This window comes from Pleurodeles waltl, chromosome 8, assembly GCF_031143425.1.
Source record: "Pleurodeles waltl isolate 20211129_DDA chromosome 8, aPleWal1.hap1.20221129, whole genome shotgun sequence".
In the NCBI taxonomy this organism is placed as follows: domain Eukaryota; kingdom Metazoa; phylum Chordata; class Amphibia; order Caudata; family Salamandridae; genus Pleurodeles; species Pleurodeles waltl.
Window position 1 is genome coordinate 78,228,801 of NC_090447.1, and position 14,796 is coordinate 78,243,596.

The window sequence follows — 14,796 nt, forward strand, 5'->3', positions numbered from 1 at the left end:
CACAGAGTGAGCAAGAATGTCTTGTTTGGAGAACGTAGTGCTGGCCTAGGCAAAAACAGCTAGATAGAGAGAAATAAAAAAAGACCGTAAAAATGGCTATTGTAAGAATAATAAGATGAAGCTGAATAAAATATATCTAGGTAAAAGTGCACAGCAGCAGGCCTAGTATGCCAAAATAACGTGCATGAAGCTATAACTAAAATGGCTACACAACACCACAGTGTGTAGGTTATGGATGATCTTCATGTGATAAAACCTGATGTCTGTTTTAAGTGTTAATTATTTACCTGGAAATTGTGGATGGTGAGTCACTGAGTGATTCCACTTGAAGTCTCGGCCACTTTCAACACTATGGAGCTTAACACAATTCTCCACAGACTTAAGTTAGTAGCTAAAACCCTCAATAAGGCAATAGATGGATCAAATCCTGCATGGAAGGACCTTCTCAAAATGTCAGAATGGGCCATTTAATTTCTCTAGCGCACACAATAACAAATGTAGTAGTGCAGGGATCCCCATGATATTTTCTGCTCTTCTACACGGACAATAAACCACTCATGGACCAGCTCCGCGCCCACCACTTCCTTTTCCAGTACTGCTGGGACGACAAACCGACCTCTCTTGAAGTGTCAGGCCTTCCGGTCAAATTGGAATGAAACCGTAAGTGCACCTCAGAAAAAAGACTGGAACACAACCTGGGATCATGGTGGTAGGTCAAGCCCACAACGTTGACTCTTTGTGCCCACTGCCCTCCTTCTCGGAGGAGAATGTTCCCATTAAATCTAAAATATGTGACCTAGGGGTGATATAGGTTGCTGATATCAGCATGCATTTGCAGATTGGAGCAGCTGTCAAAACAACATTCCATCAAATCAAACTCCTAATAACTTTCATTTTCACCCAGAAACAACATTACTTGGTGGTCGTTGGGGCCCTGGTCAGTTCAGGACTTGAGTACTGCAACACCCTGTACCTTGGACTAACATATGTCCTAATCAAAAGGCGTCTGAGAGGTCAAAATACAGCACAGGGAGACTGACCCTTAACTTAAAAACACAGACCAGTGCTGGAAGACATTGGAGCTTGTGCTCCCAGTGAAGGACAGAACCAGTCCCAAGATCCCCTTTTCCTCTTACAAATGCATGGAAGATGTTTCCACAAATCCATAGTGCACTTAGCACACCAGCTTGCAGCCTTTGCTCCTCTGGGGACACATCCTAATGACACCCCAAGCCAGATGCAGAGGGGCGCAGGTGTTTCTCTAGCAGCTCCCGCCTTCGCAACAACCTGCCTGCCATACACGACGTGCCAGTAGCTGATGCAATTCAGGCCAAGACCCCCACTTGTTCTAACATGTTGCCTCCATCTTCCCCTTCCCAATGTACATTTAAGTCTCTCTTTCCTATGCTCATTACTTATACTTCTCTATCCCAAGTTATCCTTCCTGTTACGTATAACCGTATCTGCGAATTATTCCACCATAGAAGTTCTCCAAATATCAAATTTAGTTAGGCAGCATGTGGAATGCAAGTAAACTAAACCTAGTAATAGACACTCCCACACTGTGCTGGTCCCACAGGCGCTTGTAAGAGACCGTCTGGTTGACTCTTGAGGGACTCCTGGCCAGGTTGTCAAGGACCACCTGCCCTAGCAACGATAAGCATCTTCAGTCATAGGATGCTCCTCCATCACCTCTCATGGCGCAGACAGGGGAGCGTGTCCACAGTTACTTTTTAACACAGGAGCACACTTGAACCTGCCATTCCATATTCTAAAAGAGATGATAAATAGATCAGGTTAATTGAAAAACTGGAACCAAGCCCTTTTCCGGATGTGAGGTATCCTTGCATCTTAAACTACAAACGCGTCAGGATGCACTAGTGTGCGTGTAAGGGTTTTACAGAAGATCACATGAGACCTACTCTCAAACTAACATCCTCTGCTGTGAATCAGCTGAATTTCCAGTTGTAGGAGAGGAAGAGCAGGGGTGAAACATGCCTCGCGCTTACCTTTCGAAATGCTCGAGCGGGCCTGCGGTGAGCTGTTTCCCGGTCTCAGCTTTTTAGATCTGATGTCGATGACCTGTCGGTGAGTCAGTAAACGGAGTGGACCTAGGATCCGCCCCTTGCTCGTGATTGGACGGCTGTCTTGTGTCTCACAGAACCCTGCTCTTGATTGAGTGACCTTTCGCCCTATTATTTCGGCTTTACTATCTTTTCCATGAGAGCTTTATCCTTCCACTGCTGATTCGGTGAATTGCTTTTTCATTTTTCTTTTAGCACTACATGGCTTTCCATGCACTCCCCTTCTCATCTGTTCTTGCTTTGTATGCCGCTCCCAGCTGTTCTTTGTTCCCTGCCCCTCCCCACCCCACCCTCCTCCCTGCCTCCTTTTTTGCATTTACTCCCCCCAGCCCATTACTACCCCGCACCTACCCTTGACTTAGTTCTATGTTTTTTTCATTATTCTTAAAAGTGATGAGCAGCTCCACAGTGCTGCTACTGGTGGCTAGCTTCTTGCAGATTGCACATCATCCTGCGTAAAATGTATGTTTTAATTTGCCAACTTTCAATATTTTAGCATAAAGAAAAAGCAATACAAGATGGCTGCCTGTGTGTGCGAATGCATGTGCAAGTGCGCTGATGCGCCAGCAGCCAATTGGAGTCACTTTACCTGCTGCAAACAAGCTTTGAGCAAAACCTGTAGCTCTGTGCCTCGTTATACAAGGCGAGACCTACTGGCTTTGCCAGTGCATGTTACTGTTTACACATTCAGCCATGATGGCTTTTGCGATGATACAGGAGTAATACATCCAGTACCGCCAGAAGGGCATTCTTGGCAGGCTACAGACACTCATTACAAAGCATTGGAGGAAAGTGCTTGCACTGTGCAGACTAACTACACTGGAAGAGAGGTTTTTGGTTGGGGGTAGGGGAAGTGGTGAAGATGTGGCTGGATGCCTACAGGGGGGATGCCACCTCGCCTGACCATATGGTAAAGCAGCCATGTTGGGTTACATAGGTCTGAAGCAGGATAGGGTATAGAACAATGACTAGCTCTGTGTGATTTCACTCTTTCATAGGTTTATGGAAGTAGGGCGTTAATGCACAGCACACCAGGGGCTGTATAACACACAAGGGGCATTTTCCTTGTTTGCGCTGGGCGCACCTATCAAAAGGTGCACCTGGCGCAAACAAAGAGAATTCGCCATATTAGAATAAATGTGCTGCCCCCACGGCACCTGCAAACTCGTGCTCCCCTGGCGGCAGTGCATTCAAGTGAAAATACGCCGCATCTTTGAAGCAGCCACTGCATGTTTCACAGAGCAGGTGGACCCGCCTGCACTTTTAAGAGGGATGAGAGATCCCCTTGCAGGTGGGTACGGTGAGTGACTGCACCCGCCTGCAACGGAGTGTCTGGGGGGGTCCATAGGACTCCCTTCACTCCCTCCAGATGGCTGCTATCAGGGGGGACACTGACAGCGTGCCACCATTTTCTGGCCCACTGTCGGGGCGCCTCCTGAAACCTTTCCCTTTGCGCCCGCATGTATAATGCAGTGCAGGCACGAGGGCAAACTGATTCACTCATTTGCATGGGGCCATGCCCAAATGCGGGTGATGGAAAGCCCTCTGATGATAGCTCCGGTGCTGTATGTGTGTATGACACAAAGGGCCGTACAAGCGTCTGCGGCCCCTTCTGTAATACGAAAGAGCCCTGGGGATGCGCAAAGTGGGTGCAAATGCCCGTTGCGCTTCCAGGGACTTTGAACAACGTGGCCCCATGAATCAGCAGGTTTCCTGAATGCCCCACTTCTGGTTCCCCGCCGTATTTATAATATCGGGGGTGCTTAGTTTGCATATATCTGTTTCTGCTGTTGGACACATGTTGCTGGCTTTCCAAAGCTGGTGCTGAACCACGATCGCTACAGTTTTGGAAGCCCCGCCTTAGTTAAGGCAGGTCTTTCGACACCGATCCTTCCTTCCTGTGATCACCATGTGCACGACACGCTGAGAGAAATCCCCCAGTGCATTAAGGACATTACTTTCTTTTGCTTTCTTTCTGAAAAGTAAAAAGCGTTGGGCGGCCCTCCATGACATGGTCCCCCCACTAGGATTGCACCTGGCCAAATGTTTGGCGGGGGATTCTAAATCTGGTCTATGGGTCAGGACCAAATCAGCCGATGCAGGGCCTCCAACGCAGCAGCAAGATGGCAGCCTGCCCACCAATCACTAAGTGACCACCTTAGGCTCCACGCAGGCCTTGTTTGAGAACATGCATGAACACATAGGTGGAAAATGGGCAAAGGATAACAAAAGAAGTAAATACAGGGGAGGGCAAGTACAGAAATCATGACTTACTCTGCATCACTGCTGTCTCTTAGATGTATGTATATAGTATTTCTACAGAGCAAACCAAGCCAACTGTACAAAGCCAGAGACAAGCACAAAGTCAACATGTAAAACCGAGGAAGCTGGGTTGTGGATGGTTAATGAATTGTGATGCAGTGTTCTTTAAAGAAGTGAATCTTCAATCTTCTCCTAAATTGGAGCAGCATGGGGGTGGTTCTGATGGATGCAGGGATGTTGTTCTACATCCTGGGTGTTTAAATGGAAAAAGCCTATTGTCTGTTTTTTTTTTCTGTTTTTTAAACGTCTTGGTCTGCAGTCTGATGTTGTCCTGAAAGCGGGCGATTTTTCTGGTAGACAAAGGGCCACATGTACAAAGGTAATCGTTTGTGATTACCAGCTAGCAAATGTTTGCGATTCGCTATTTGGTAATCGCAAACACTAATGTACAAATGTGTCTTTGACACATTTTGAGATTCTCGGTGGGTTGCAAATAGACCTACCTCCTGAATACTAAAGAGTTAAGTCTTGGTTTGCGACCCATTCAGAATCACTAAAATCAAAAGGATGATGGCCTGCTGGGGTCAGCAGACTACCATGGCTGTGATTGCTTTTAAATAAAACAATCTTTTTTTTATTTTAAATGCAGCCTTTTTTTCTTAAAGGAAAAGGGGATGCATTTAAAAAAAAATGAAAAGATTTCTTTTCATTTTTTGGAGAGCAGGCAGTGGTCCCACGGACCACAGCCTGCTCTTAAAAAAATCCACAAATGGGATGAGGTCCCACCGCATTTTGTTCGCAAAACATTCACACATACCACTACGATTCTGTACTTGTAAGGATTTCCCTATACACACCCCTTCCTAATACCGAATCGCAAACCCAATTTCCTACTCGGTAATAGGTTACCGAATCGCAAATAGGACTTTGTACATGTGAAAATGCCTTTTTGCGTTCGCACACGGGCCAATTCTTCTAATCGGCCCGTTTACGACCATAAAAAGCCTTTGTACATGTGCCCCATAATTTGTTAAACCATATAATTTACGTTTTCCTGCTTTGATCCTTTGACCTCTTCAAGGTATTTCACAGGTACAGCCCTTTATGGGGCTCCACTCAAGCGCAGAGAGTCCCCAGCCAGGCCAGGCACATGTTCCTGAGAGCATCTCAGGGTAGTTTCCCGTCTGTCCTAATTCTTTTGACTTTGGTTATTGCACACACTTGTGTTTGATGTCTGGCATCCCTTCCTTTGCTTTCAGGATATCATCACTCTGTTGTTGTTGCTTTAAGGCCAGGTTCCTTTTGGGCAGTGGAGTTTACAGTCGTTGCCCAGATTCCTCTGTGGCTAATCCTATAACAGTCATTGTCTTTGGCACTGCCGGCGGTACTCCAGGCGCTAGGAGTGGTGCTGATTTACTGACAGGTCAACATGGCCTCTTGGCTCAAGTCACAATGTGCATCTCCGAAAAATCCGTAACTTTCTTCCAAAATATTGCTTTTTAGAGTAAATTTCAGACTTTCATGGGATTCACAAAGAATTGCAAAAGTACCCCAGGAAATCTATTTCAACTAGAGATTACCAATAGAATACAGTATCGCAACAATTGTATAGCGATTCCCCCCCAAAACCCCCAAACGACGGGTTAAAGGGCAGCTTTCAGAATGTGGTCGGTATTTTAAAAGTGCAGACTCCCCGTGGGATAGTTGCAGACCTACTCTGTAGTGGTTTCTAGATCACTGTGTGCTCACCGTGTGATATCTACACTTAATTGTGCGGAGATCTTGTGACACGCGGTGACACCGTGTGATGGAATAAAACCTTGCAGGATCATTTTTTTACATTTTTGGACGGATGTAAATACTGTTGCTTGTGCGCTCTCTGCAGATGGGACATAGTATTTCGAAAACTGGACTGTTATTTCACAAATTATTATTTCCAAGTTTGCTCCACTTGAGCCAAAGCACGACCCCAGCTGCGAAACTGCACTGTTGTGTGAAATGAAAGTCCAGGACTGCAAAAGTGGTAGCAGCGTTGCCAGGGGCCCTGATGCACACTAGGAACTTGGGCCCCCTACATACCCCATGCCCTCTGGTAAACTAGTAAGAGGCAGCTAGAATTGGGGTGCAGTGGGCCTCTCACGCTCCTGTGGCCCGGCGCCACTGCACCTGCTGCACCACTGATAACTGCCCCCGCGTGCTGGCGGAGAAGGTCGCCAGGCCCCTGGGGTGGATGCATCAATTATGTTTTGCAGTTGGACTCCCCTGTTAGTCTTTTGTTAGTAAATGGTACTGAACCATCGTCCTTCCGAGCCTTTCAGGAAGTTGTGAACCGAGCAGGAAGTCGTGTTTTTGTTGTCGCTAGACTTAGAAAAAACCCTAAAATAGGCACCGCCAGGCAGACAGAAAGCCATTGTTTGCAGGGTTCCGTCTTCGGCTGCCTGGGGTGGAGGGGCAGGGCGCACCGCTGTCTAGGAGGGCAGGTCCACAGCCTGGGGGTGGAGGGGCAGGGTGCACCACACTCCGGGAGGGCAGGTCCACAGCCTGGGGGTGGAGGGGCAGGGTGAACCGCTGTCCAGGAGGGCAGGTGGGGGTGGAGGGGCAGGGTGCACCGCTCTCCAGAAGGGCAGGTCCACAGCCTGGGGGTGGAGGGGCAGGGCGCACCGCTCTCCGGGAGGGCAGGTCCACAGCCTGGGGGTGGAGGGGCAGGGCGCACCGCTCTCCAGAAGGGCAGGTCCACAGCCTGGGGGTGGAGGGGCAGGGCGCACCGCTCTCCGGGAGGGCAGGTCCACAGCCTGGGGGTGGAGGGGCAGGGCGCACCGCTCTCCAGAAGGGCAGGTCCACAGCCTGGGGGTGGAGGGGCAGGGCGCACCGCTCTCCGGGAGGGCAGGTCCACAGCCTGGGGGTGGAGGGGAGGGCGCACCGCTCTCCGGGAGGGCAGGTCCACAGCCTGGGGGTGGAGGGGAGGGCGCACCGCTGGAGGGGCAGAGAGCACCGCTGGAGGAAAGCTGCTCTGCCCGGCGCAGGCGAGGGATCCCCGGATATCACCTCTCCCGGTAGGTTATGCTTTTTGTGAATGTTCTTATGTCTCATTTTGCTTCTGCGTTTCTTGGTTTTTCATTTAAATCAAGGTTTGATCTTCTATTGTTGCCAGACTTCATTAAAGGTCGCGACGGCTCGTGTACCCCTGCTAGGTAGCTCGGATAGTCAAGTGCTTGCTGCGGAGATCTGTGCGAAACTAACACGGGCTCAAATCGCGAGACGATTAAGTCGGCCTTTTATCCTTCTGATGTCGATAAGTGAAATACAGTTAACTTGGGTATCAGTGACACGGTATACACAGCGGTACGGACTGGCACGGCAGTGGGAGCGGCCCTTCGGTGGTAGTATATTCTCATTATTACATGACACTGATGTGTTGCTATACTATACTCATCATACACTGTGTTGCGTTGTCACTACTTCTTATCTGAGGAAGGCTTGTGTGAGGACAGTTTATGCATAGCGAGTACAATAAACCAGGGCGTTTGCGCCTGATATCTGTGTGAAGCCGCATGTTCCTGGTTGACATCTTGACAGGGCTGAGACAGCCTTCCATCCTTTTGAGGTCGATAAATACGAGTGGCTGCATTTAGAAACGGGTACTTGTGCTTTTGAAGGCCCCTGCATGACACTTTTGACCTAGGCCCTTGCAAAACGTCTGGTATGCCTGGAGATAAATTATGCTGTTGCCCTGGATCGCACAGTTTGGTGCAGTGGGGAAGCTGGGATTAGATTAGAGCACTCGGGCTCCTTTGCCGTATTTGACATTTGTAACAGCTAGAACGAGACCCCACCGCCTGCACATGTACAAGTTAAGGAATATTCCCGGTTCTCCTTAGTGACCCCGACAGAGGGAATGTGGAAACTGTGCATCGCCTGTGCAGGCAGCTAGCGCTTGCTGTCATTTCCAGGAAAGCGCTTCTCGTGTATACCACAGCGGTAGAGCTTTGTTTCCACAAGGGCAGTGCTTTACATGTGCAGGCGCTGCCCGGTACTTAGAACCTGCACTTCTTTAATTTGAAGGGGAGAGTACCTGCACTTCTCAGCACTGCTGCGGTACATTTAATGGGAGAGTACCTGCACTTCTCAGCACTGCTGCGGTACATTTAATGGGAGAGTACCTGCACTTCTCAGCACTGCTGCAGTACATTTAATGGGAGAGTACCTGCACTTCTCAGCACTGCTGCGGTACATTTAATGGGAGAGTACCTGCACTTCTCAGCACTGCTGCAGTACATTTAATGGGAGAATATTGCTGCTTCTGTGCAACAAACAGGGAACTCTGGGATACTGAATGCCTGCACTTCTCAGCACTGCTGCAACGCATTATAATGGGAGAGTACCTGCACGTCCCAGTACTGCCGCAGTACATTTAATGGGAGAATAGTGCCACTTCAACAAAACAGGTACTCTGGGATACTGAGCACCTGCACTGCTCAGATCTGATGCAACACATTATAATGGGAGAGCATCTGCACTTCTCAGCACTGCTGCAGTACATTTAATGGGAGAGTACTGCCACTTCTGAGCAACAAACAGGTACTCTGTGATATTGAGTACCTGCACTTCTCAGCACTGCTGCAACGCACTATAATGGGAGAGTACCTGCACTTCTTAGCACAGCTTCTGTACATTTAATGGGAGAATACTGCCACTTCTGAGCAACAAACAGGTACTCTTGGATACTGAGTACCTGCACGTCCCTGCACTGCTGCAGGAAATTTATTGAGAGAGTACCAGCACTTCTCAGCACTGCAGCAACACATTATAATGGGAGAGTATCTGCACTTCTCAGCTCTGCTGTGGTACATTTAATGGGAGAATATTGCTGCTTCTGAGCAACAAACATGGAAATCTGGGATACTGAATGCCTGCACTTCTCAGCACTGCTGCAACACATTATAATGGGAGAGTACCAGCACGTCTCAGTACTGCTGTAGTACATTTAATGAGAGACTACTGCCACTTGTGAGCAACAAGCAGGTACTCTTGGATACTGAGTACCTGCACTTCTTCCCACTGCTGCAACACATCATATCGGGAGAGTACCTGCACGTCTCTGCACTGCTGCAGTGCATTTAATGAGACAGTACCAGCACTTTACAGGACTGCTGCAGTACATTTAATTACATTTAATGGGAGAGTACCTGCAATTCTCAGCACTGCTGCAGTACATTTAATGGGATAGTACCAGCACTTCTCAGCATTGCTGTAACACATAATAGGAGAGCACCTGCACTTCTCAACACTGCTGCAGTACATTTAATGGGAGAGTACCTGCACTTCTTAGCACTGATGCAGTACATTTAATGGAAGACTACCGGCACTTCTCAGGACTTCTGCAATATTTAATACATTTAATGGGATAGTACAGACACTTGTCAGGACGCCTACAATACATTTATTTGGAGAGTACCTACACTTCAGCTCTGCTGCAGTACATTTAATGGCAGAGTACCAGCACTACTCAGCAGTGCTGCAGTAAATTTAATGTGAAAGTACCAGCACTTCTCATCACTGCTGCAGTACATTTAATGAGAGAGCACCATCACTTCTCAGCACTGCTGCAATATATTTAATGGGAGAGTACCAGCACTTCTCAGCACTGCTGCAATATATTTAATGGGAGAGTAACAGCACTTCTCAGCACTGCTGCAGTACATTTAATGGGAGCGTACGAGCACTTCTCAGCACTGCTGCAGTACATTTTATGGGAGAGTACCTGCACCGCAGCACTGCTGCAGTAGATTTATTTTGAGTACGAGCACTGCTGCAGTACATTTAATGGGAAAGTACCTGCACTTCTCAGCACTGCTGCAGCACATTTAATGGGAGAGTACCAGTACTTTTGTAGCACTGCTACAATACATTTAATGGGAAAGTACCTGCACTTCTTAGGCACTACTGCAGTACATTTAATGGGAGAGTACCTGCACATCTCAGCACTGTTGCAGTACATTTAATTGGAGAGTACCTGCACCTCAGCACTGCTGCAGTGCATTTATTTTGAGTACCAGACCTGCTGCAGTACATCTAATGGGAGAGTGAGTACCCACACCTCAGCACTGCTGCGGTACATTTAATGGGAGAGTACCTGCATTTCTCAGCACTGCTGCAGTGCACTTAATGGGAGAGTACCAGCACTTCTCAGCACTGCTGCAGTACATTTAATGAGAGAGTACCTGCACTTCTGAGCACTGCTGCAGTGCATTTAACGGGAGAGTACTTGCACTTCTCAGTAGTTCTGCAGTGCATTTAATGGGAGAGTACCTGCACTTCTGAGCACTGCTGCAGTACATATAATGGGAGAGTACCTGCACTTCTCAGCACTGCTGCAGTACATATAATGGAAGAGTATCTGCGCTTCTCAGCACTGCTGCAGTACATATAATGGGAGAGTACCTGCACTTCTCAGCACTGCTGCAGTACATTTAATGGGAGAGTACCCGCACTTCTGGGCACTGCAACAATATATTTAATGGGAGAGTACCGGCACTTCTCAGCACTGCTGCAGTACATTTAATAGGAGAGTACTGGCACATCTCAGCCCTGCTACAATACATTTAATGTAAGAATACCTGCACTTTTCAACACTGCTGTAGTACATTTAATGGGCGAGTACCTGCACTTCTCAACACTACTGCAGTACATTTAATGGGAGAGTACATGCACTTCTGAGCACTGCTGCAGTACATTTGACTGGCGGGCACCTGCACTTGTGAGCACTAGTGCAGTACATTTAAATGGGCGAGTACCCGCACTTGTCAGCACTACTGAAGTACATTTAATGGGAGAGTGCCTGCACTTCTGAGCACTGCTGCAATACATTTAATGGGAGAGTGCTTGCACTTCTGAGCACTGCCACAATATATTTAACGGGAGAGTACCTGGACTTCTCACGAGCAAACGGGTGCTCTAAGGAGTGAGTGCCCGCACTTCTTAAGAACAAGCAGGTGCTCTAAGGAGTGAGTGCCCGCACTTGTCTCTTCCCATTTAGAGCCCTGCTCGGGGTGAGGTTTCTCTTCGCATTGACTGGCAGCCTCTGCTCAGAGCTGTGGCTCTCAGGGTGCCCAGTACCCACGAGCCCCTGAGCTGTGCCCTCCCCTGTCCTGCACGGAAAGTGCAGCGCGTGCCGTACGCTGTCACCGCCGCTCTCCTCTGCCCCAACACCTACCTACCTACCTCTCTCTCTCTCTCTCTCTCTCTCTCTCTCTCCAGCTTGTCTTCTGTTTCATGCATCCTTCCTTAACCCCTGGCTTCATCGTTTCTCGCCTTCTCCCCTTTGCTATTTTGTCTTCCTTCTTTTCACCTATCCCTACTTCTCCTTCTTCCTTTAATTTTTCCCCTTCATTTTACTTTCTCTCTTCTTCCATGGTTATCTCACATTCTGCCATATTGTCTCATTTCATTTGATGTTCTTTTTCTCTGTTTTGCTCCACCTTTCATCTCGCCATTCTATCCTTTTACCTTACTCTGTCTTCTGATAATTTAATTCCGTTTCTTACTTAAACATGGTATGGTGCGAGCCTGTTGCACCCCCCCCCCCCTCTCTCTCTGTGGGGTCGCAGGGCCTCGGTGCAAGGCTATCCCGAGAGGTTCTGTGTTTAGGGGTCCCCTGAAGTGGAGCTGGCTACCTTCTGCCCTCAAGTACTAGTTCCCTGCCCTCCAACAGGTGTAGCGGAAGTGACACCACACACCCTTTGACCTCCCCCATAACTGCACAGATTAGGCCCCTTTAGTTCTTCAGCAGTCTCCAGTGGCAACGAATACAAAGTGTCCCCCACATTTTTGCTTTTGCAAATGGCCCAATTCGCAGAATCGGGACGGTTGCGAACACAAAAATGCCTTTTTGTCATGTACAAAGCCCAAATTGCAATTTGCGTTTGCGAATCAGTATTTAGAAGGGGCGTGTTTAGGGCGTCCCTTCCAAATATCAGTTCGCATTGGTATGTACAAATGTTTTTTGTTTGAAATGCGGTTGCAAACATTTGCACTTTACTGCCAGCTCTAAGTTGGTGGAAACCCATTTGCAAATAAGAAGGAGTCTTCCTGTTTGAGAATGGTTACTCTAAAAAAAAAAAAAAACACTTTTCTTTTATTACATTTTTAAACGCATCCTGGTGGGTAACAAATACCGACATACCACATTAATATGCGTGAGATCGGTCTGTTTGCGACCCTCTACAAATTGCTAATGGGCCAGATATCGCTTTTGTACAGTGGTAATGCTATTCCACCTCCTTTTCTCCACCCACTGGTGTACAGTAAAATTACGGGGGACGTGGGACGGGAGTGCAGAATGTGAAAGGGGCCTGTGTTACCCCTATGTCCACCGTGTGTTCTACTAGGCATTTAGGGACATATTACGACATTGGCGGTCCAAGAATCGCCAATGCCGTGGTGGCTGTCGGACTGCTGCGGTTGTGGCGGTCCAACCTTCACATTACGAGGATGGCAGGCAGACCCGCGAACCTACCGCCGTCTCTGCCAGAATCCTAGAGCTCGACAGGCTGACGGCGGTGCTGGTTGCAATACGCCAGGTGGCTCTGAACTCTGCGCCGCCCTGCTGATAACAATCTTTTTCTCCACCAGCCTTTTCATAGCGGTTTCACCACCGTGGAAAGGCTGGCAGAGAACAAGTGCAGGGAGCCACAGGGTGGTCCATGTACTGCCCATGCCACGGGCAGTGCAGGGGTCCCCCTGCCCAGCACCCTCGAAATATGCACTGTCTGCTGTGGAGACAGTGCGCATTTCGAGGGTGCTGATGCCCCCTGCGTACAGCAGCATTGCCGCCGGCTCTGTTACGTGACCATGCTGCCATTTAGCAAACCTTGGTTTCCACTGGTCAGCCCAGTGGGAAAGTCCTAATGTGGCCCGCGGGGAGGTCGTCTGAACCACAGCAGACAGTGCGCATTTCGAGGGTGCTGATGTCCCCTGCGTACGGCAGCATTGCCGCCGGCTCTATTACGAGTTGGCGACCATGCTGCCACCACTTTCCCACTGGGCTGACCGGTCAGCCCAGTGGGAAAGTCCTAATGGGGCCAGCGGGGCGGTCGCCTGAACGGTGACGACCACCCCGTTGGGGAGTTAGGCGGGAGGGTGTTCCTGTCTGCCAAACTCCTAATCGGGCCCCTATTTCTCACTCTCAATGGTGCAGCGGGCCTCTGTGTCACGTGGTACTTTCTAGAATCGCTGTGCCCTATAACGGCGCATTGATATCACAATCGAGTCCCTGTTATTTGCACAACCGGTCAGGCAGCTCGGAGCTTCGGGCAGCTCAGGGCTTTGTTTGCAGTGAAATACCGTAGCAGCTCTTTGGGCGCGAGCCATCCCAAACATACATGAAATAGATGAAATAAAGGAGTCCAGTGACTGGGACAAACAGTTATTCTGCGCGCGGTCAGAGGCTTTCCAGTATTGCCTAACCCAGCTCTCTCCTTCCTCCTCGTTCATGTTTATTCATGCGGAGCCAAAGTGGCATTTAGCAAACAAGAACCAGGGCCAGGAATGCAGATCCAGCTCTGTGCACAGCCCCCTGCATTCCACGCCCCCTGCCTGCCTGTGGTTGCTCAATCTATTCATGTCAATAGTGTTTCATGTAGCTCTTCTACTGTGGAGCGCTTTCTTGCAGCCGTGTTTAACCACTAAATTCGTGTTTCTTCTGCTCAAAACCCCCTAAGTTATGAATATACGAAAATAATGCACATATTACTGTAATGTATGTTAAGCTACCTATTTATGTTAGGGCTCTTAGATTTGAAAAGTGTTTCTCAACTGGCAAAGCTTTGCTGAAAACAGTCCGTGAAGTTCTGAGCTATCCAGTTTGGTTGCCTGTATGGAAAACAAGCATTTGCAATGCAACAGGTCTCACCTTTGCCTGTGTTAGAGCTACTGGCATTGTAAATTCATAACTAAACTTCTCCTGCCACATAAATAGGTCAACCCTGCCTCATAATTTCGTCTTTTTCTGCCATATAATTCCAGTGGCCCTGCATGTAACTAAAGCACTTCCATTTACCTTCTTCCTCTCTCTGCAGCAAAAAATAAAAATATTGCCATTTAGCATCCTAGTTTAATTCTGCCACGATAATTCCAATACATTACCACTTTCACCACCCCACCATCACTGAATAGGAAATGAACACTTTAAAGCTGTAGTAGTGTCATACTGTCTGTCTGAACTGGAGTCCCATTGTTGGACAGAAGAAAGGCCTTTAATGTCAACCGAGAGGCACAAAGGTCCAACAGACTGGCATGGTTCCTCTGCTCTATCTTCAGACAGCAGTCAATAACCATGTCCAAATCCAGTTTCATAGCTGTTGCCATCTCGAATAGTTAGTTTAAGGCCATCTCGTACACTTTCCAAAATACCCAGTATGCTCTAAGGATTTTTGTCGCACTAGTGCAGTTT

At 48.4% G+C, this 14,796-nt stretch overlaps 1 protein-coding gene across 13 annotated transcripts in view; it reads left to right on the forward strand.

The window, feature by feature from the left end:
• The window catches only part of ARAP1 (ArfGAP with RhoGAP domain, ankyrin repeat and PH domain 1), a 720,258-nt gene that overhangs the window by 291,940 nt on the left and 413,522 nt on the right, over positions 1-14,796 (forward strand). The window contains exon 1 of one of the 13 annotated variants that reach the window (XM_069203783.1): positions 7,035-7,399. The exons of 11 other annotated variants lie outside the window; for them this stretch is intronic. The gene's annotated coding sequence lies outside the window, so the exon portion shown is untranslated. Of the gene's footprint in view, positions 1-7,034; positions 7,400-14,796 lie in introns of those variants that run through there. One more of the 13 variants, XM_069203782.1, reaches the window with a different exon arrangement.